At 49.8% G+C, this 22,052-nt stretch overlaps 1 pseudogene; it reads right to left on the bottom strand.

Annotated features, from left to right (window-relative positions):
- Positions 1-15,929: 15,929 nt before the first annotated feature.
- LOC139353619 (neurofilament medium polypeptide-like) lies at positions 15,930-20,894 on the bottom strand (annotated as a pseudogene).
- Positions 20,895-22,052: the final 1,158 nt, after the last annotated feature.

The following is a 22,052-nucleotide window of genomic DNA, read 5'->3' as shown; positions in this document are numbered from 1 at the left end:
GATGGAAGGTGCGGCGGAATTGATGCGCAGCTCGAGGTGGAGGTCAAATTCGGGACCACAAACAAGTGACCATGAGCCTGTTGGTTTTACCCGGAGTAGTGGATCCATTAGTGCCCGAGGATCCAAGGATGTTGGGATGGAACTTCCTGAAACAAGTCGGAAGCGAGATAAGGTGTGCTGGACACGAGATTATAATACCAACCAGGAACCGACACAATGGATGGCTCGAGGAGAAGCTATCAGTAGCAGTCGTTCAACAAGTAGACGAGTTGGACGATACTACAGCATTCCTTGAAACAGAGCTGGCAGACTTCAGCACAATGTCGGGAACATCGAATCTGGCAGAACACCAGATCAAAATGAAGGACGACAAGCCAATCATGCAGAGATACTACCCAAAGAACCCAAAAACTCAAGGGGAAATCAACGCAAAGGTGGACGAGCTTCTCCAAATGGGGTTCATAGAGCATTCAAAAAGCCCTTACAGCTCCCCCATCGTGATGGTGAAAAAGAAGACAGGCAAGTGGAGACTGTGTGTCGACTTCAGGCAGATCAACGCGAAGTCAGTTAAGGATGCCTACCCAATGCCTCGCATAAACTACATCCTGGACCAACTAAGGGAAGCGCGGTACATCAGCAGTTTGGACCTGAAGGATGGATACTGGCAAATCCCACTGGAAGAGAGTAGCAGGCAGTATACGGCGTTCACGGTACCAGGCAAAGGTCTGTTTCAGTGGAGGGTAATGCCGTTCGGACTTCACTCGGCGTCGGCAACGTTTCAGCGAGTTTTGGACCAAGTAATTGGCCCCGAGATGTCACCTCACGCATTCGCTTACCAGGATGACATAATAGTGATCGGTCGCACGCTGGAAGAACACAAAAGAAACCTGAGAGAAGTGTTCCGGCGTCTAAAAGAGGCAAACCTGAGGCTGAATCCAAAAAAATGCCAATTCTTTAAAAAGGAACTACTGTACCTGGGACATCGAGTGACAAGCGAGGGAATAGGATCAGATCCAGAAAAAGTAGCCGCCATAGCCGAACTGGAACCGCCATCGACCGTCAAAGAACTTCGGCAATACCTAGGAGTAGCGTCGTGGTACCGCCGATTTGTACCAGATTTTTCCAGAATCGTCAAACCCCTGAACGACCTGCTGCGCAAAGGCAGTAAGTGGGAGTGGACACCAGAGCACCAGATGGCGTTTGAGGAGGTTAAGCCCGGAGCTTGCCCGGACTTCAGAACTTTCATCCTGCAAACAGACGCCAGCGACTACGGCATCGGAGCGATACTGACCCAGGACACCGAAAAGGGCGAAAGAGTAATCTCCTACTCAAGCCGAACACTGAACGGCGCGGAAAAGAACTACTCGACAACGGAGAAGGAGTGTTTGGCGATCTTCTGGGCGATCCGGAAGCTCAGGCCATATCTGGAAGGTTACCACTTTAAGGTAGTAATCGACCACATGGCCCTGGTGGCTCAACAGCATAGAAAGCCCTTCAGGAAGGATCGCCAGATGGGCCCTGGAGCTACAACAGTACGACTTTGAGATAGCGTACAGAAAGGGTCAGCTAAACGTGGTGGCCGACGCATTATCAAGACAACCACTACCGGAAACACTATGAGTTTTAAAAGAGGCATCGGCAACTACAGCTTCAGGAGGATGCAGCTGGATCCAGGACATGGGCGAAAAGATAAAGACCCAGCCGCAGAAGTACCCGGACTATGTTATTGATGGTGAGACACTATACAGAAACATACCTCACCGAGCAGGCAGTGAAGACGTCGCGTCATGGAAGATGTGCGTCCCAAAGTCGCTACGAGAACCACGACGCACCGTCTGCGGGACACGTAGGAAGCCGAAGGACAATTGCACGGTTGGCAGCCCGATACTACTGGCCAGGCATGCACGAAAATGCGAGATTTGCTTGCGGTTTAAGCCCAATCAGATGCAGGCGGCCGGGAAGAAATTGAGCCAAGTGCCGGAGGAACCATGGGAACGGTATGTGCAGACTTCGTTGGACCCCTACCAAGATCTAAGCACGGGAACCAAAATCCTGCTGGTCATGATAGACAGGTTTTCGAAATATACGGAACTGGTGCCCCTACGCAGTGCGACAGCAGAGTCGCTCAAGAAGGCGTTTAGGGAGCGCATAGTCGCAAGGTACGGGGTCCCGAAGGTGGTCATAACGGACAACGGAGTGCAGCTTACAAGCCGTATCTTCAAGAGTTTTCTGGCTGAGATGGGTATCAGACAACAGTTCACCGCACCATACACACCACAAGAAAATCCGACCGAGCGAGCGAACAGAACGGTCAAGACCATGATTGCGCAGTTCGCAGGGCAGGACCAGAGAAACTGGGACGAGAAGTGGCCGGAGATTATGCTAGCTGTGAACACGAGCACATCGGAATCCACCGGCGTTTCTTACCCAGGGAAGGGTAGACGCAGCAGCCTATAGGATAAGGAAACCCTAGGCACTGGACGAGCTACGGAGACCCCTGAGGAAAATTCCAACAAACTAAGAGAGGTATTCGAGATCGTGCGGCGAAATATGGAAAAGGCGTCCCAGGACCAAGCCATACACTACAATCTGAGAAGGAGGCAATGGTCACCAGCGGTGGGCGACATAGTGTGGGCCAAGGAACATCACCTGTCCAAAGCGGCCGAAGGATTCGCTGCAAAACTAGCCCCGAGGTACGATGGCCCTTACCAGGTCGTAGATTTCGTCTCTCCAGTGATCTGCAAAATTCGCCACACACAGTCGAAAAAAGAAAAGTCAGTTCACGTTGGCGAGCTCAAGCAACAACCAAACGAGCAGACAGCAGAAACGTCAGATGTCTAACAACGGGTACGAGGCGACAGGATTAGGCGTCAGGCCGAAGCGAGAGTCATCCATACGCCACACGGAAAGGACAATCAGGATAGCACAAGGACATGGATAAGGGTTTCTCGTTAATCCAGACTGCGAGGCCAAAGGATTATGCGTCAGGCCGAAGCGAGAGTCATCCACACGCCACGCAGAAAGGTCAAGGACGTGGATAGGGATGGAAGGTGATCCCGACCGCAAGGCAACAGGATTCAGCGTCGGGCAGTTGCCAGAGTCATCCGCGATAACGCCAGGTGGAAGGGACACTTACAAAACGGCACAAGGATACGGGTAACGTAGAAGAGAGTATGCGCGGAAGGAGACAAGCAACACAAGACGCGCAGTCCAGACATACACCGCAGCATCCGGAGATTCTATACGGAATGCGCCGGACGAGCTCGTCTAGTTGTTACCCGAGGAAAAGGGGAGGACGGTGCAGAATCAGATCTACACCGTAGCCAGCTGGTCACAAAAAAAAAAAAAAAACAGAAACACGCACCACACCAACAGTTGACTAAAAACAAGAAAAAGAACGGGGCATGCATGGGCCGCACCAGCAACCTGAAATTTAAAGGGGGCTTAATGCAGGAAAGAGAAACGGACATCATAAATACTTACCTGCTGTCCTGGTTGCGAAGCGAATGCGAAGTCCTCTCCGCACCCGCTCTCAAAAGCTGCCAACAGAAGACGAGTGAAGGGCGAGAGAGGACGAAAGGATGAGATAAAAAGGAGTGAAGGAAATGCAAAAGAAACTTACATACCTATGAAAGTTGCAAAATCACCACGAGCCAGGGAAGGGGGCGCCTCGATAGGCGATCGATTGGCACTGGACGATAGTGCGATCGATGGGCACACGACAATGGAAATATCGGCCAAGGTGGAAATATCGCAAACGTGCAGGTGGCAACGCCGCACCGTCGGTATCGATATGCGAATAAATATCGATCACGCACGAATGGTGTGACCAGGCGGAGGAAACATGGAAAGGAGTGAGATGCAGCAACGAGCACCGAGCTGGGATCGATAGCCCATGAGTATCGATGTCCCAGTGGAGACACGGGAAACATCGGCGCGGGAGATTTAAAGTTGCTACGAGGAGGATGATCAGCGCTGTAGAAGCTCAAGGGAGTTAAGAGCGTCGAGGGAGCATCGAGGGAGCGCCGCGGGAATCACAATGACTCGAAGGCTAGGACAAATGTTTCCCGAAGTAAGGGGGGAATGTGAGGAGTTGAATAACTCCCCACAAATAGATGCAGCAGCAGATGGCCGGCCGCTTACCAGTTACGCGGCGAATTCGCGTAGTAACGGCGCGGCGAGGAGAGTTTGGAGACTTGGATGGAGAGCGAGAGAGTTTGGAGACCAAGGATGGAGATCGAGAGAGTTTGGAGACCAAGGATGGAGATCGAGAGAGTTTGGAGACCAAGGACGGAGAGCGAGAGAGTTTGGAGACCAAGCATGTTGAACGAGAGAGAATGGAGACTTCGCGGGCAAGGCAAGAGTGCCGTGTGCAAAACAGGATAACGGAACTCCACCGGACTTTGGACTCTCCCGTGAACTTTGGACCGGGAGAGGAAGTGCCACATCTCGGCAGTGGAGCGGCACTTTGGCGTGCCACAAGCAGCACGGCAATCAGCGGAGTGGCAGCAGTGGGCGGAGCATCTATTGGAAGCGGTACGTGAAGGACAAGTGGGTCAACCAGGAGGCACGGACTTTGGACCCAGAGTGGAGAGATCCTTTTTTTTTTTTCATTTTATTCAAATTTTATTTCGGCCGCTCCTCGAACACTCTCGTGCCCGCCAGCCCCAACCGGACGCGGAACGCGCGCCCCTCTCTCCATACGCGCACGCTGCGCCTGCCGCCCAGGATGCGAGCCTCCTGTACCACCGGTGCCTCCGCGATCCCTTCGGACCACTCATGCTCCGCGATCTCTCGCCATCGCTGGCCCTCCGGCGCCGACACCGTCCGCGACAATTTCGGCCGTGTCACCACCTCGGACACTTCGGGCGCCCAGTGCTGCCGCTTGAGCGGAGGACGGCCGTTTTCCACGGGATCAGGCCAGGGTCCTCGCTCCAGAGGCTCCGCGGTTACTGTCGCGCCGCCGGTAGGCATTGGCGTCGATGGCCCTGTCCTTGGCGTTGTTGGTCCGGTGCTCGGTGTCGGTGGTGGCCACTCCGGTCTGCCACGGGTCCTGGGATCCAGCGGGCTCACCCGGGGACCACTTTCTTCCCAGATTCGGGGCTCCTCCGTCGCTGCCGTCTCCTCTACGGGTCCCTCCGGCTAGGTCCAGACAACCGTCTGCTGTCGCCACCTAACTCATTCGGCCACGAACGTCCGGGTGCCGGTATGTCCGTCCGGATGTGTTGAGCCTGCGGTGGTGGCTGCTGCTGTGGTGGTGGCTGCTGCTGTGGTGGCTGCTGCTGCGGTGGTGGCTGCTGCTGTGGTGGCTGCTGCTGCGATGGTGGTTGCTCGCGTTCGAGCTGCTGCTGCTACGGTGGCTGCTGCTGCGGTGGCTGCTGCTGCGGTGGCTGCTGCTGCGGTGGTGGCTGCTCGCGTTCGAGCTGCTGCCGCTGTGGTGGCTGCTGCTGCGGTGGTGGCTGCTCGCGCTTGAGCTGCTGCTGCTGTGGTTGCTGCTTCTGCGGTGGTGGCTGCTCGAACCTCGGCGTGGGCGGTCGTGCTGGCGTCCACTGTGGTGACCCCTCGTACCGCGGTGTGGGCGGTATTTAGGGCAGCCACCGCGGAGGTGAGGACGCCCAGTCGTCTGCCACTTCTTGCGGCGGGATGCAGGGCTCGGGCGCATACCTCGGCGTGGGTGGGTACCCCGGGTTTTCCCACAGCTGCTGCTCCTCCTCCTCGGCCATCCGCAGTTGGGCCTGCCTCTCCGGCGACTCCTCCATCTCCTTTCACCGCCGCTCCTCACTCCGCCTTCGCGCCACGCACTTTCGTCGAAACTCCCACGTAGCCGCTACCACAGCCTCGGCATGGCTACTGGGAGCCAGCTGGTCCTGGGGCGGCTCTTCGCTAGCCCACTCCACCTCCGCCTCGCCAGTCGGGATGCGTCCGTCGGCCCGGTTGACCGCTTTGGGAAACCGCCATCGCCGTTGCTCCACCCGCGGGTCCTCCACCAACTCGACGTCGCTGTCGGAGCTGATGACCGGCTCGGGGACGCCCCGCCCGGAGATCCGCCGCGAGGTTCGGGTAGGCCGGGCTGTCGACCATCCTTGCCCCGGGCTAGATCCTCCGGACGGCTGGTGGGCAGCCATCATTTTGCGCGCTTCGCTCCTGGTTATGCGAGTGCTCATGATGCTCGTCGATTTTGATTGTTCAGCTTGAGCCTGGGCTCCCTTTAATGACACCTCGGTTCCGAGCCTTCCTCTTTGCTCAATCCCGCTATTTCCATCGGCCTCTCCTTCTTACTACCCAGATCTACGGTACAGCTCTCTGCTCTGTGCCGTCTTCCCCCTTCCTTCGGCAGACTTTTGATGCGTGTTTTTCCTTCCTCCGATCAGTCCCAATCGAGACCTTAGACGCTCTGGTTCGCTCCCTTTGTGTTCTTAACGTTCTCCTGATGTCCTTTATGTGTTTCATTGCGCCTTTGTAGATGCCCTGTAGTATCCTTGGAGTCGATTTGTAGTATCCCTTTCGAATCCTTGGAGGTATCCTTGGAATTTGTTCGTAGTATCCTTTGGGAATCCTTGCAGGTATCCGTGGACTCTTTTCGTAGTATCCTTTGGGCATCCTTGGAGGTATCCTCGGAATCCTTTCGTAGTACCCTTTGGGCATCCTTGGAGGTATCCTTGGACTCCTTTCGTAGTATCCTTTGGGCATCCTTGGACGTATCCTTTGACTCCTTTCGTAGTATCCTTTGGGCATCCTTGGAGGTATCCTTGGGATCCTTTCGTAGTATCTTTTGGTCATCCTTGGAGGTATCCTTGGACTCCTTTCGTAGTACCTTTTGGGAATCTTTGGACGTATCCTTGGACTCCTTTCGTAGTATCCTTTGGGAATCCTTGGGGGTATCCTTGGGATCCTTTCGTAGTATCCTTTGGTCATCCTTGGAGGTATCCTTGGACTCCTTCCGTAGTATCCTTGGGGCATCCTTGGGGGTATCCTTGGACTTTGTGAGGAGTCGTTTGACCCCTCACAAATAGCGCCACCAACATCGCCAGAGCCAACAGCATCGGCCGCCAGCGCCAACAACATCGCCAGCTAGCAGCTACAACATCGCCAGCGCCAACAGCATCGCCCGCCAGCGCCAACAACAACGCCAGCTAGCAGCTACAACATCGCCAGCGCCAACAGCAAACAAAACCCTCGCGAATAACTTTGTAAAAAAAAACACTGTACAGTGCATTTAATATATAAGCTTAGCCAATAATCATAAGATTTGTAGTTATATTGATACACAATAATTATTTTAGCTCAGCCTAAGCGATAGGTTCTGTTTACCTTTTCCCCCTCAGTTCTCACATCAGCAGTAGCCACACACACACACACACCAGGAGAGCAACGAAATATTCACCACGATAAGTGCAGCGCCGCACAGGAGCAAGCGAGAGAGGACATGCGATCGAGGAGGAAAACAACCCCCGAAAATTGGCACGCGCCAAGGGAAGAGCGAGAGAAAAGGAGTACCGAAACTTCGACAAGTGGAAAAAACCCAGAGCAGCCGAAAACTTGAACAAAACGCGGCGGCAAAGCTTAACTAGCTCTCTTTTGGAAAAGGCGGTGCACGGGATCAGAAGTGCGAGGAGTCATTTTTGCAAAGGCGGTGCACGTGATCAGAAACAGGAGCTCTCTTTTGGAAAAGGAGGTGCACGGGATCAGAAGTGCGAGGAGTCATTTTTGCAAAGTCGGTGCACGGGATCAGAAACAGGTCTCTCTTTTGGAAAACGCGGCGCACCGGACCAGAAGTGCGAGCAGTTCATTTTTGGAAAACGCAGCGCACCGGACCAGAAGTGCGAGCAGGTGACTTTTGGAAAACGCGGCGCACCGGACCAGAAGTGCGAGAAGCAGGGGACTCTTGCAAAGGCGGCGCACGGGATCAGAAGTGCGATCAGAGCAAATTTATGTGGACAACAGGAGTCTTTTGCCTTCGGCCTGATGCCAAGTGACCCAGGAAGGCGTTTACCTAGACGACCTCGAGGAGAGTGTGCCGGCCCGGGACCAGCGGCGGAGCACCCGGAGTCACGCGTGTGTGTGTGCGTGAGAGCGAGACGGGTGAGTGAGTGGAGTGAACCGCGTTTTGGCCAGCGAGAGTCCCGTGCAATGAGAAATTTCTCGAAGGCCTCGATGCGGTTTCGCCCAGAGTAGGCTAGAATTTATAAACCATGACCTAACCTAACCCGTTAATTGCGAGCACTGAGAAAAAAAAACATGAACCAAGAATTTAAATAAAGAATATTTTCTTACATATCTGAACACATGTTGTTGCCATGTTGTTCTTTTTCCCTTTGACTACTTTGATTTCTGATTTGATTTCCGAGCTGACTACACCGAGAGAAAGGGGTGGACCCAACTTTAGGAAACCCGTTGCTCATTAATTAAATAAAAATATTTCTCAGATATTAAAAATACTACGCACTGCCACACCCAAAGGAAAATTTATTCTTCTTCTTTTATCACTGCCGGCTGTATTGAGCCAACTCGCGCCCGACTACACTGGGAAAACAAAATAAAGTAGAAACTCGAGTTACAAATGAATCAATAAAAATACCCCAATAAAAGTATTTCTCGCCTGATTTTAATGCAACTCGTAGGGAAAAAAATCCAATCAAGCTGGCCACGCATAAATATGAATATTTCCAGACAAATGCCTAGATTTTAGGCCATAAATTCTGCCCTAGGGAAAAGTTGTCCCCATAATCGATCCCCTCTCTCTCGGCCTTCTCGTAGCGAATGCTATGAGCCAGGCCCAAATGCGCGTTACCGCTGACACTTTTCACTCTGCTACAGACACCGAATAAACTGTTTCTCTCACTCCGTACCCCGGTGGCTGGCACTCTACATCTCACGCCAGCCAACCGATTTTCGTCTTAGACCTTTTTGTCCCATATCTTTACAAATATTTTCGGAAAAGAGACCCTGGCGGGACTGAGTATATCCCAGCCTACGAGACTTCTTTACAGAATGGAGCCCGAACAGGGAAATGGGGTTTACGAAAATTTTAGACGACCTAAATATGGCCTAAATACCCATCTGTGTACAGAGTTTGAAAATTTTCGGTTCAGTCACTTAGAAGCGAAATTTTTAAGTCGGAACGTAAGGAGAGTCATATATCGAGGGACACAAAAATTACTAGGGCAGGAAACAGGAAAATATATATATATTCAAAAATATACCAACGCATCGAACATAACCTCAGAAAAAAAAACTTACAATTTAAGCAGAGCACATGGCATTCGGGAGAACTTATACAAAAGTATACCCACACACAGCGAGAAATTTCTAACGCACGCAGACACACATACATGTATTTCTAAGCAGAGCAAAGTACATAACCTAAAATCAGAGATTCTTTGTTCCAAGCTCACGTGGCCAGCAAATCAAGTGAGGACGAAACACATACAGGCAGATAATCGGAAAGAGAGAGAGAGCGAGAGCCCTCTAGGCTAGCCAACTCAGGTCACGAGAGTTTCGAAAGAACGAGGTAGGGAAAAGCTAACGTATACTCCCTACAGCGCAGCCATTTTGTTTTTTTCTTTTTCACTCTCATCGTCGTCCCTCTCACACGAGCAGGAGTCGATCAAGTACAGGCAACGGGATCACATCGTTGGGGGCTTCTCATATAACCATCGCCGAATCAACACGTGCATCGGCAGCTCTCAAAGACATCGTCGTGGAAAAATTTAAAACTACATCGTCGTCGAACAAAATTTAATCACCGTCGAGAAAATTTAGGAATTAAATCGTCGTTTGACATCGGATTGTGGTCACCATCGTTGCACGTGGGAATTCAGTGAATTCTTGGTGACAAATAAAATAAAATTTTCAATGAAGATTTTAACCAGTTCGAACATCGTTTGACCCTCGTCCAAGAATTTCTCTCGTCCTATCGAAACTTTTCCTGTCGTTTGCCAGTTAACTATTATTTCACAGCAATATGGGGGCGCGTTGGATTTCGTATCTCCGGAAGCGGGAATTGGAGGCGATTCTGAAGGAGTTTTCCTTGGAAGCAACCGGAACAGTTGAGGAAATGAGGAGCCGGCTGTCTGCTTTTAATAATCGGGACGACCACGTGCTGGAGATAGCCGAGCGGCTACAGGATTGCGAAGCGGAAATTACAGCCGCCCTAACGGATAGGAAGCAGCGTTCACCGACTCCGAACCCACACCCACCGGGTCCAACACAGCTTCAGGTGCCAGCACTGGAAGGCCGAGGTGCCGCCGATGTAGTCGGAGACACGGAGATCCATCCGGTCAAGCGGGATATTTTTCCCAGGAAATCAGAGATGTCCGCAGCCACGCTAGCGGAAAAGCTGAAGAATTGGGGAATCACTTTTGACGGGACCACGGACCCCATAACCTTCATCCAACACCTCGAGGAACGAGCCACCGCACACGAAGTTGACGTGGAGAAGATGCCGCAGGCCATCCCTGGTCTTTTGACGGATACAGCTGAGCACTGGTTTCGGACAAGCCAGCTGCTAGGAAAATCTTGGACGAACTTCAAGAAGGCGTTTCTTGACTTCTTTCTGCCACCCAGGTACTTTCAGCGACTCGAGGATGAGATCCGCACCAGAGATCAGCGACGGGGAGAGACTTTCAAACAATACCTAGTCAACATCAGACTCATGATGCACAGAGCGGGGTATAATGCGGAGCAGAAGTTGGACCGGATCTATGAAAATCTCCAACCGGAGTACCAGATGTACGCAAGGAGGCACGACTTCACCACTTTGGAGCAACTTACCACTTTAGCGGTAAATTACGAGGTCACCCGCGATCGGAGCACAGGAAGCCATGCCAGAATGTTGGCCGAACCACAACCAGCGCCTAGAAGGAACGAGTACGAGATCCCAGCGTATGCATAGGTCAACAGAATTTCACACGACCGGCCAGACGACCACCCACCCCAGCCACAGTTTTACAATCAGTTCCTCGAGTGGGGAACAGGTCAATGGTGCCGAACTTCAGTCTTGCTTGCAGGAATTGTGCCCAGGAGGGTCACCGTTTAGCTACATGTCGCAATCCCATAGTCCTCTTTTGTTGGGATTGTGGTCGCAGAGGAGTACGCACTCTCGACTGTTGCCGTCGTACCCAGCCGGGAAACGAGAGGAGTCTTCCCCGGAATTAGGAGAAATCTTACAGGTTCAGTCGAGCAGAATTATCGCGCAGGTGCAAATCGAGGGTCAGGAGTTTAACGCTACCATAGACACCGGAGCTAGCAGAAGCTTCGTGAGCGAACGAGTTGTTCAACGTGTAGGGTCGGTACACACTCATGTCAGCCTGGCGGAAGGCTCACGCAAGGAGATAACCAAGTCTCTGGTAGTTTTCCCTTCGTTCATGGAAGACGTACTATTGGGCATGGGCATGTCTGCCACTCTCCAATGCGGCCGCGCTTCGCTGCAGCTGTACCCTCTCCTAATATGCAGCCCCACTAACGACTTAGCTATGCCTCCTCTCTTGACAAATGCGTTCACTCCAGCAAACAACGATCCAGATAACGAGGTGCAAACCACCCCGACCAGCAGTATTTTAGGGTCTCGAGACGACAACGCCGTGCGAAATAATCCATTTCGACGGAATCATGCTACTGTTTCAGCGGAACCAGTAGAGGAAGGGCGAGCGCCTTCCCCAGTCAGACCAGGATACACGCCTGACACTGGAGGAGCACTAGCCGCAATCACCGCAAACGCCGAGCAAGAAGAATTAGAACCCTGGGTAAACAAATTCCTACAGTAGGAATTGGCCAAATTCGAAGGATTGACAGGAATGTCAAATATCGCTGAGCATACGATCACGATGCGAGATGATAAGCCCATGATAGGTATTTTCCTAAGAATCCCGCGATGCAGAGGATTATCGATGAGCAGATCGACGAACTGCTACGCAACGACTGTATAGAGCCTTCTCGGAGCCCCCACAGCGCCTCGATTGTACTCGTGGGCAAGAAATCTGGAGAGATGCGACTATGTGTAGATTTTCGACAACTAAATGCCCATTCTATTCCAGATGCATACCCGCTGCCAAGGATAACACACATCTGGGAGCGTCTGCGCCATGCCAAGTACATATCGACGCTCGATTTGAAGAGCGGATATTGGCAAATCCCTGTAGCCGAGTCCAGCCGCGAGTGCACAGCATTTACAGTCCCCGGGAGGGGCTTGTACCACTGGAAAGTGATGCCGTTTGGCCTCCACTCAGCACCAGCCACATTCCAGCGGGCGCTCGACAGCGTCATAGGACCGGACATGGAGCCCAACGCGTTTGCGTATTTGGATGACATCATCATCATCGGCCGCACTCTGGAGGAGCATGTGCAGCATCTACAAGAAGTATTTCGACGGCTACGAAAGGCGAACCTTCGTCTCAACGCGAAGAAATGCAGTTTCTTTAAGCGCAGCCTGGTGTACTTGGGACACGTCATCAGTGAGGAGGGAATTCACATGAATCCCGACAAGATTTCGGCAGTACGGCGACTGAGTCTGCCCACCACATGCAAGGAGTTGAGGAGATGTCTAGGGATTGCGTCATGGTACAGGAGATTTGTACCCAACTTTGCCAGCGTAGTGCAGCCCATGTCTTTGCTACTCAAGAAAGGAAAGAAATGGCAATGGGAGCAGGAGCAGCAAGATGCGTTCGAGGAACTCAAAAGAAAACTCACGGAGGCGCCGGTTCTCGCCTGCTCCGACTTCAACGAGAAGTTCGTGTTGCAAACAGACGCCAGCGACATCGGCCTAGGAGCAGTTTTAACGCAGAAAATCCAGGGAGAAGAACGAGTCAACGAGAACGCATTCGCCAGCAGACGCCTCATCGCCGCCGAGGAGAACTACTCCGCCACAGAAAAGGAGTGTCTGGCTATCATATGGGCCATCAGGAAACTCAGATGCTACTTGGAAGGTTATCGATTTGAGGTGATAACGGACCACCCCGCCTTGAAGTGGCTCAACTCGATTGATAATCCCACCGGCCGCATAGCGCGCTGGGCGTTTGAACTGCAGCAGTACCAGTTTGACGTCACCTATCGACGCGGGAGCCAGAACATTGTTGCAGATGCACTTTCTCGACAGCCTTTGGAAGTACTTCAGATGATCCAGGAGGATAAGCCGGGATGCACATGGTACCAGCGGATGCTGAAACTTGTTCAGGACAGGCCTGAAGATTACCCGGACTACGCGTACGAGAACCAACAGCTCTATCGGCATATCGGATCCCGACCTGACGACGAAGACTCCGTGCCCTGGAAACTGTGCGTAGCCAAGGAACACCGACAGCGAGTACTGTCGGAATGCCTTGACCAGCCGACGGCAGGACATCTCGGAATCAGGAAGACAACCACCCGCATCGCCCAGAGATATTACTGGCCAGGTCTTTTCCGCGATATTGCCAGGTATGTCCGCAAGTGTGACACTTGCCAACGGTTCAAAGTCAGCCAAACCAAACCGGCGGGTAAAATGTTCACCAGACAGATTAACGAGCCGTTCGATACTGTCTGCGCCGATTTTATTGGCCCCTTCCGCGATCCAAGAGTGGGAATACGATGCTGCTCGTATTCTTCGACGCCTTTTCGAAATGGGTTGAGTTGGTCCCCTTGAGAAAAGCTACTTCGGCGCATCTCGAAAAATCCTTTCGGGAGAGGATTTTGAATCACTTTGGTATTCCCCGAACATTTGTCTGCGATAATGGGACACAGTTTACGAGTCGTTCATTCAAAGCCTTCTGCAAGCAGGCGGAGTCGTTTGACCCCTCACAAATAGCGCCACCAACATCGCCAGCGCCAACAGCATCGGCCGCCAGCGCCAACAACAACGCCAGCTAGCAGCTACAACATCGCCAGCGCCAACAGCAAACAAAACCCTCGCGAATAACTTTGTAAAAAAAAACATTGTACAGTGCATTTAATATATAAGCTTAGCCAATAATCATAAGATTTGTAGTTATATTGATACACAATAATTATTTTAGCTCAGCCTAAGCGATAGGTTCTGTTTACCTTTTCCCCCTCCGTTCTCACATCAGCAGTAGCCACACACACACACACACACACCAGGAGAGCAACGAAATATTCACCACGATAAGTGCAGCGCCGCACAGGAGCAAGCGAGAGAGGACATGCGATCGAGGAGGAAAACAACCCCCGAAAATTGGCACGCGCCAAGGGAAGAGCGAGAGAAAAGGAGTACCGAAACTTCGACAAGTGGAAAAAACCCAGAGCAGCCGAAAACTTGAACAAAAGGCGGCGGCAAAGCTTGACTAGCTCTCTTTTGGAAAAGGCGGTGCACGGGATCAGAAGTGCTAGGAGTCATTTTTGCAAAGGCGGTGCACGGGATCAGAAACAGGAGCTCTCTTTTGGAAAAGGCGGTGCACGGGATCAGAAGTGCGAGGAGTCATTTTTGCAAAGGCGGTGCACGGGATCAGAATCAGGTCTCTCTTTTGGAAAACGCGGCGCACCGGACCAGAAGTGCGAGCAGTTCACTTTTGGACTTTTGGAAAACGCGGCGCACCGGACCAGAAGTGCGAGAAGCAGGGGACTCTTGCAAAGGCGGCGCACGGGATCAGAAGTGCGAGCAGAGCATATTTATGTGGACAACAGGAGTCTTTTGCCTTCGGGCTGATGCCAAGTGACCCAGGAAGGAGTTTATCTAGACGACCTCGAGGAGAGTGTGCCTGCCCAGGACCAGCGGCGGAGCACCCGGAGTCACGCGTGTGTGTGTGCGTGAGAGTCCCGTGCAATGAGAAATTTCTCGAAGGCCTCGATGCGGTTTCGCCCAGAGTAGGCTAGAATTTATAAACCATGACCTAACCTAACCCGTTAATTGCGAGCACTGAGAAAAAAAAACCATGAACCAAGAATTTAAACAAAGAATATTTTCTTACATATCTGAACACAAAATTTGCCGCTGCCATGTTGTTCTTTTTCCCTTTGACTACTTTGATTTCCGAGCTGACTACACCGAGAGAAAGGGGTGGACTCAACTTTAGGAAACCTGTTGCTCATTAATTAAATAAAAATATTTCTCAGATATTAAAAATACTACGCACTGCCACACCCTCTTTTCAAAGGAACTTCGGGAAATATTTTTTTAAAAGCAAAATTTATTCTTCTTCTTCTATCACTGCCGGCTGTATTGAGCCAACTCGCGCCCGACTACACTGGGAAAACAAAATAAAGTAGAAACTCGAGTTACAAATGAATCAATAAAAATACCCCAATAAATGTATTTCTCGCCTGATTTTAATGCAACTCGTAGGGAAAAAAATCCAATCAAGCTGGCCACGCATAAATATGAATATTTCCAGACAAATGCCTAGATTTTAGGCCATAAATTCTGCCCTAGGGAAAAGTTGTCCCCATAATCGATCCCCTCTATCTCGGCCTTCTCGTAGCGAATGCGTTACCGCTGACGCTTTTCACTCTGCTACAGACACCGAATAAACTGTTTCTCTCACTCCGTACCCCGGTGGCTGGCACTCTACATCTCACGCCAGCCAACCGATTTTCGTATTAGACCTTTTTGTCCCATATCTTTACAAATATTTTCGGTAAAGAAACCCTGGCGGGACTGAGTATATCCCAGCCTACGAGACTTCTTTACAACTTTCAATGTTGTTTTGCGTCTGTTGTGTTTGCTTGCTGTGGCCGCTCGCTTGTGTTTTCCGTTTGTTGCTGTTTTTTGAATATAAAATAAACGACGCGCCGAAAGTAATTGTTATTTGTTCCCCGTGTTTTTTTTTTCGCGTCTAGTAGTCCTTGTGCCCGTCGAACGGAAGTGTCAAACTCACCAGTGCTAGTCGCCCCAGTTGTGCAGTCAGAAGGACCACAAGTTTCCACATTTCCACACACGACAGGCCTGTTTGCTGCTCTCTCTGCCCGGCAAACAAACATTTAGTGAATATTTTCTACACTTTTTGTTCGGTGGTTTTTTTTATTTTGCTAAAGTCACGTTGTGCCATCGGTATTGTTTTCGTTTCGGTTTTCGGGGAACAGTGCCGTTGTTCGTCTTGGGGGTCTAGTGACCTTGCGCGACCCGCACCATGGACCTGCGCAGCTGGCGTAAGGTCCTTATCCAGTAGGTCATCGAGTGTCGCTTCACCGAACACAACTTCATCACACTGGAGCAGTCGGACATCGATGCCTTCTTCTCGATCTACGTGCAAAAGGCCCAGGTGGCGCCGGTAGAGGAGGAGAACGCGCTGCCGGCCCAGCCTAGGGAGCACCGCCCCCCCCTGCAGAACTTCCTCCGAGATCATTATCCAGAGTTCAGTGCCCACATAGATGGCCGTGGCCAACTTGTGACCGCGGACTACGTGTATGTCTACACACTGCTCCTGCATTACTCATGCGTGAAGCAGCCCAGCGTGTTTATCCACAGCATCTGCAAGAAGCTGCCGGAGCTAGTGCAGACCTGCATCGCAAACTTCTTCGGCCAGACGTTGGAGCAACAGCTGACGCGCCAATTTCTCCGCCAGTCTATGAACAATGTGGCTGTGATTTACCGCCAGGGCGTCCAGATCAGCCCCAGTCGTCCGAGCTGCAGCACCATGAGTCCCGAACTGACCATTGACACCACACCGGACACATCCTCGTCCACATCCGCATCGCCTCAGCCGCCGAGCAGCACGCCACAGATCCGTCATCCAGCGCCTCCAAATGTCCGCCAACGAAATGCTAGCAGCGCACCCGGGAGCTGCACGGTGTTCGCGCCCAGCTGGAGGTGGTGTCCTACGAGAAGACCATGCTCGAGGAGCAGCAAACGGAGAAGGAGGACCTGATCATAGAAATGCTGGACAACACTGATGGGGCCAGACGGTCAGGCTCGATGCTGTGCTTCTCGACGAAGCAAGCCACACTCTCGCTTAGCTCCAGCAAGATAGCGTTCTGCTTCTGCAGCTCTTTCCTCAGCTCGGCGTTCTCGTGCTCCTTCTCGCGCAGCTGCTTGTCGACCACAGAGCTGTGCAGATTCTCGGGCGTGGTGTTCGGGGACAGGGAACAGTTGAGCAAATCCGAGGACGCATTTAGAACCTCACGTCGGTTGTGTAACTCCTCGCGCGCTTCCTGTAGACAACGATCCAGCTCCTGCTTGTCGCGCTTCAGGCTGGATTCCTCCAGGCGCTGTTCCAGCTATTCAAGAAGAAAAACAAAAAAATATAAATATATATTTATGGAATTTTGGGTAGGTATTATGTAGGTACTTTGAATTTATATTTCCTAAACAGCGCCCTTTTTCGCCAATATTAATTTTAGAATTATGTACCTAGTAGCTTTAATTTAATTAAATAATTAACAACCATTAAATATGAATTCAAAAATATTAATTTAACAAATAAAATTCCCTCTCAATACCAAAAGTGTGTACAGTTCCGACCCAAAGGTGACTAGTTTTTCGCTGATATTCACACAAAATTCGCCGGATTTAGTTCTTTTGTGTAATGCCCCCATAAAATCAGACAGGTAGCATACCTGCTCGACAAGCTCGGATTTTTCGGCGCGCAAATCCTGTAGCTTATCGTTAGTCTCGGCTATAATGGCCTCCTTTTGGCTGCTTTCCTTCATCAGGCTTCGCTTCAACTGAAATGAGGAAAGTTTTATTATTGGTTTATGGCACCAAGTACCTGTGACCATCTGGTGGTCTACTACCTACATGATCGAACTCATTTAGCACGTTGTCGGCATTCTCACCATTCTGGACGGCGTTCTTGAGCTTGGCCAGTTGACTCTTGGCCATCATGTTCTCTGTAATGGGAAAAAACGATAAAATATGTTACTATCATATTTAACTACTATCAGAGGGATGTAAGCCACAAGATCTATGAGGCATTCTTACCTTTGTTTAGCGTTTTAATCAGATCCTCCTCCACTTGCTGCCCTTCGAGCATGGTCTTCTCGTAGGACACCACCTCCAGCTGGGCGCGAACACCGCGCAGCTCCCGGGTGCGCTGCTCCAGCAGCTCGGTTCTGGGTGTGAGCGGAGCGGACATTTAGAGGCGCTGAATTTTGTGTGAATATCAGCGAAAAACTAGTCACCTTTGGGTCGGAACTGTACACACTTTGGGTATTGAGAGGGAATTTTATTTGTTAAATTAATATTTTTGAATTCATATTTAATGGTTATTAATCATGTTAAGCTACTAGGTACATAATTCTAAAATTAATATTGGCGAAAAAGGGCGCCGTTTAGGAAATCTAAATTGAAAGTACCTACATAATACCTACCCAAAATTCCATAAATATATATTTATATTTTTTTTGTTTTTCTTCTTGAATAGCTTAAAACGTCCGGGAACATACTCGCGTGCGTGGACAGAATCCGGGAGCTGGAACAGCGCCTGGAGGAATCCAGCCTGATTGTATCTTCCAGAGAAGATACAATTAGCTCTCTGAAGCGCGACAAGCAGGAGCTGGATCGTTGTCTACAGGAAGCGCGCGAGGAGTTACACAACCGACGTGAGGTTCTAAATGCGTCCTCGGATTTGCTCAACTGTTCCCTGTCCCCGAACACCACGCCCGAGAATCTGGACAGCTCTGTGGTCGACAAGCAGCTGCGCGAGAAGGAGCACGAGAACGCCGAGCTGAGGGAAGAGCTGCAGAAGCAGAACGCTATCTTGCTGGAGATAAGCGAGAGTGTGGCTTGCTTCGCACAGCATCGAGCCTCTGGCCCCATCAGTGTTGTCCAGCATTTCTATGATCAGGTCCTCCTTCTTCGTTTGCTGCTTCCCGAGCATGGTCTTCTCGTAGGACACCACCTCCAGCTGGGCGCGAACACCGTGCAGCTCCCGGGTGCGCTGCTAGCATTTCGTTGGCGGACATTTGGAGGCGCTGGCGATCGCGATGATCAGCTCGGCGGCTGAGGCGATGCGGATGTGGACGAGGATGTGCCCGGTGTGGTGTCAATGGTTAGCTCGAGACTCATGGTGCTGCAGCTCGGACGACTGGGGCTGATCTGGACGACCTGGCGGTAAACCACAGCCACATTGTTCATAGACTGGCGGAGAAATTGGCGCGTCAGCTGTTGCTCCAATGTCTGGCCGAAGAAGTTTGCGATGCAAGTCTGCACTAGCTCAGGCAGCTTCTTGCAGATGCTGTGGATGAACACGCTGGGCTGCTTCACGCACGAGTAATGCAGGAGCAGTGTTTAGACGTACACGTAGTCCGCGGTCACAAGTTGTCCACGGCCATCTATGTGGGCACTGAACTCTGGATAATGATCTGCGTTGGAATAAAAATGGGTCTCATTATTTGGCTAGTTTTAAGCAACAAGTTAGGGGAGGAAAATCATTGGAAAATCCCAAAACCTTTTCGAGGCGCCAAGGGAACTAGCTTAAAAGAGGACTTGAGAAGTGTACATACCCTTGCATGTCCTATAGTAATCTAAGGTTTCACTAAAATTGTATAAAATGGCCATTAATCCTTGAATAATCCTACTATTTCAACTAGTTTATTGACAATAAAGTGAAGTAAAGTAAAATGGAAGAAAGAAAATCCTTTGAAAATCCCAAAATAAGAAAATAACTAAATTAAAAAGGGGAATTTGATATGTACATATCTAAAAAGAATTTATATTCCCTTGTATTTATAATCACAATTCAATATTTGACTAAATAGGAATAAAATAAACATTTGCCCTTGAACAATACTTATATTTCAACTAGTTTTATTGAAATTAAAAAAAATTGCTCATATAATCAGTTCTATAAGTTAAATATCAAGTCGGTTAGGGTCTATACAAAGTCCTTCCTTTTCCCCATGAATGTTCCTATATCCAAAACATTTTTTTCTTATCTAGATATGAGGTAATACACCCAGACAGTACTGAAATAATATACAATGACCATTAGTCCTTGAATACCATTATTTCCACTTGTTCTGTTTACAACAAAGTGAAATTCTCATATAATCAGTTCTTTAACAATCGACTCTGGTAGGTGCCTATGTTTTTTCTATATGAAAGTTCCTATATCAAAGGTGTCTTGGAATGTAGACTCATGACATTTGGGCAACCATGACTTTGAAAAAATAGTATCCCCTATAGTATAGTATAGTATTGAAAAAATAGTATAGTATAGTAGTAAAATAGATGAAGGATGACAACCCTGTTTTTCAGGAGACATGACATGCAAAATTATTTCGGGCTGGAAATGCAAAATACCCGAACTCACCTCGGAGGAAGTTCTGCAAAGGCGAGCGGTGCTCCCCGGGCTGGGTCGGCAGCGCGTTCTCCTCCTCCACCGGCGCCACCTGGGCCTTTTGCACGTAGATCGAGAAGAAGGCATCGATGTCCGACTGCTCCAGCGTGATGAAGTTGTGTTCGGTGAAGCGACACTCGATGACCTGTGTCGGGAAATCGCGTAAGTGGATGGCATCGGGAAGACCTGCGAAGATCCCAGGATCTCTACTACTTACCCACTGGATAAGGACCTTACGCCAGCTGCGCAGGTCCATGGTGCGGGTCGCGCAAGGTCACTAGACCCCCGACGAACAACGGCACTGTTCCCCGAAAACCCAACCGAAAACAATACCTATGGCACAACGTGACTTTAGCAAAATAAAAAAAACACGACCGAACAAAAAGTGTAGAAAATATTCAATAAATGTTTGTGTTTGCCGGGCAGCGAGAGCAGAAAACACGTCTGTCCTGTGTGGAAATGTGGAAGCCTGTGCTCCTACTGACTGCACAACTGGGGCGACTAGCACTGGTGAGTTTGACACTTCCGTTCGACGGGCACAAGGACTACTAGACGCGAAAAAAAAATACACGGGGCACGGGGTACAAATAACATTTACTTTCGGCGCGTCGTTTATATTATATTCAAAAGCCGACGCTAGGGATGGGAGAAATGTATCAAAATCGATACTTTTCGTATAAAAATAAATATTTATATCGTGATATTTTTCAACTGACTTATCGCTGTTATCGCTATCAGCAACGTAAGTGACGGAAACGTAAGTGCGTAAATACAAATAAATATTTATGTCCTTCAAATTAGCGTCGGCCTGTTAGCAATGTCCGTCAAATTAGCGTCGGCCTGTTAGCAACGAAAGTGGAACGGTGGAATTTGGAACATGGGGGCTCTTTTTATTTTTAAATTTTCTCGCTTTTTGGGGACCAAATCGGAAAATCTAAAATGCTAGATTGTTAAGAAAGAAAAGATCTATCGATCTAGGTAGGTTTGAGACACATCCGAGGTCTATTAATGTTTCAAAAATGCATTTGAAAAATCGTGTCCCCACAATTTTCTTAACTGCTCCCCTCACAGAGGTTGTGCCAATATGCACGATAAGCCAAGCTATTGGGGGTTAATTCAAGCTCCTTTTCTGAAAGTTTCATTAAAATCAAACCCACAGTTTTCGAGAAAATAGCCTAACAGTGACGCAACCTCGGATTTTCCCCATATAAAAAAGGGGGCAAAAATGAAATTACCTACGGCTCCACTCCTAGAAGTTGTGCCAACATGCACGGTATATGGGTAGATAGGGGATAATCTAAGGAGTGTTCTGTGAAAATTTTATCAAAATCAAACCCACAGATTTTGAGACAACTGCTTTACAGTTGGGGGTGCTAAAAAGGTTAATAAAAGACCGTTTAATCCAGAAACTGAACCTTTAGATACTAAGACATGAACCACAATGTAAACAGCTTAGCCATGACAATCATTCGACGCTAACTTTCTATAACTTTATACAACTTTCACAGAGGTTGTGCCAACTTGCACGGTATCGCATTAGAAGGGGCATCATTTTAGCTAATTTCTGAATAAATTACAGGCAATTCAAATCCACAGTTTTCGAGAAATTCAAGTATTTTCAATTATGGCTTTTGCCACGCGGTCACACTGTCCAGGCCAGCGAGAAATCGTATGCACCCGTAACATCAACCATCAAAATATATATGCAAACTTTAATTAATTCAGACAGCTCTCACAGCGGTTGTGCCAACTTGCACGGTATCGCATTCGAAGGGGCATCATTAAAGCTAATTTCTAAATAAATTACAGGCAATTCAAATCCACAGTTTTCGAGAAATTCAAGTA

This window comes from Drosophila suzukii, chromosome Y (genome assembly GCF_043229965.1).
Source record: "Drosophila suzukii chromosome Y, CBGP_Dsuzu_IsoJpt1.0, whole genome shotgun sequence".
In the NCBI taxonomy this organism is placed as follows: Eukaryota; Metazoa; Arthropoda; class Insecta; order Diptera; family Drosophilidae; genus Drosophila; species Drosophila suzukii.
This window is presented reverse-complemented; position numbering and strand designations above follow the sequence as displayed.